Genomic DNA, 2,382 nt, shown 5'->3' on the forward strand with positions numbered 1-2,382 from the left:
ACTACTACTACTACAACTACTTAGGATCTGGTTCATGATTAGAAGAAAGGTAGTGGTGTTGTTGTTGTTATTATTACTTCTGCACGCAGAGCACTGAATATACTATTGAATGGTGGGAAGGAGGCTGCAATACTCCAATTACCAATTTGGGCAAATAACATCAACACTATGAATAATATTGTTATGAAGTTAATCAAATGAGGGAGAGCAAAATCGAAGGTCTGAAAAAAAGGAAAGAGACATGTCGAACAACAACAACAACAACCATGAGGAAGAAGAAGTGATAATATCTACTATTATCCGCATTAATTTATAATAAGGTTATTGTGGTACTATATATTATTATCTGTATTACTTTATAACTAGGCCTTCGTGACGATCGATCCGATTAATGAATTTGACATAGGTCCCCGGTTCGATCCCCAGGTTGGACATTTTTCCGTCATTAAAAATGTTCGTGCATATTTCTTCGAGCTGTTCGCATAATCGATTTTTCCCAAAACTTCCGCATATAGAAGAGTCGTTCGACCTATCTGATATCCTCCCACGTTTCGTAGTTAAGGCAGAATAATTCCACACGCACGCACGCACGCACGCACGCACAATGCGAAAGTGCCTGTTGTTGTGGTATATACTCCGCTCGCTTCGCTCGCTCCGCGATTATTGTAAATTTTTGTATTACCATTTCAAGAAGTGCTATCCTCGGATGAGCATGTATTATCTGTAAGAGCCTCCAACCACATATACCCATACCTATCATTGTACCTACTACTATATTGTACTACTACTAGTACCATCATCAACATTTCAGCAACAGCAGCACTACTCAGTGACTTACATGTATTTACTATAAAGTAAGCTGTACTCATATTATACAGCCGCTCTGTTGTATCATAGTATACCTACCATATTAATAATTAGAATAATGATAATAATAACGACGATCTCAAGTGAATGACGATAGGATGAACTGAAAGAATAAGTGAGATAGCAAGCTATGAGAGATAATACAAATAGAGGATAATTGTTGTAGGGTAGTAGTAGTAGGGATGCACACACTATTACTACAAATAGAGGATAATTGTTGTAGGGTAGTAGTAGTAGGGATGCACACACTATTACTACAAATAGAGGATAATTGTTGTAGGGTAGTAGTAGTAGGGATGCACACACTATTACTACAAATAGAGGATAGTTGTTGTAGGGTAGTAGTAGTAGGGATGCACACACTATTACTACAAATAGAGGATAGTTGTTGTAGGGTAGTAGTAGTAGGGATGCACACACTATTACTACAAATAGAGGATAGTTGTTGTAGGGTAGTAGTAGTAGGGATGCACACACTATTACTACAAATAGAGGATAGTTGTTGTAGGGTAGTAGTAGTAGGGATGCACACACTATTACTACAAATAGAGGATAGTTGTTGTAGGGTAGTAGTAGTAGGGATGCACACACTATTACTACAAATAGAGGATAATTGTTGTAGGGTAGTAGTAGTAGGGATGCACACACTATTACTACAAATAGAGGATAATTGTTGTAGGGTAGTAGTAGTAGGGATGCACACACTATTACTACAAATAGAGGATAATTGTTGTAGGGTAGTAGTAGTAGGGATGCACACACTATTACTACAAATAGAGGATAATTGTTGTAGGGTAGTAGTAGTAGGGATGCACACACTATTACTACAAATAGAGGATAATTGTTGTAGGGTAGTAGTAGTAGGGATGCACACACTATTACTACAAATAGAGGATAATTGTTGTAGGGTAGTAGTAGTAGGGATGCACACACTATTACTACAAATAGAGGATAATTGTTGTAGGGTAGTAGTAGTAGTAGTAGGGATGCACACACTATTACTACAAATAGTGTGTGCAAATGTGGTATTAGAGCAGTTAATTGAGTTGAAAGGGAATATGGAAGACGATAATGATAATAGGATAACATGACTCATTGTCGTAATACTTGTATGAAGTCCTGATAGTACTCCTCTCCTCCTCCTCCTCCTCCTCCTCCTCCTTCGTGGGGTATACCAATGATATTATTCTCCTCGTATGTGCTGTTGTTGTTGATATTATTAGTATATAATAGAGAATCCATCACATTATCATATCTTATAACCACCGTATGTAGTATAACTCTCGATACTATAATACACAGGAATACCTGACATACTCATCATCATTAGTATGAGAAGGAGAGTAGAATGATGAGTAATATACTCACCAACGTAAACATAATGGGCCTCCATCTCCTATTCCTGCTATTATTATCATCCTCATTCTTATGGTTCTCTTCCATCTAAGGAAAAGACAGTTGATATTAGGTCTACCATTAGAAGAAGAAGAAGACAGTTGATATTAGGTCTACCAT

The sequence above is a fragment of the Perkinsus marinus genome (assembly GCF_000006405.1).
Source record: "Perkinsus marinus ATCC 50983 genomic scaffold scf_1104296975838, whole genome shotgun sequence".
NCBI lineage: Eukaryota > Perkinsozoa > Perkinsida > Perkinsidae > Perkinsus > Perkinsus marinus.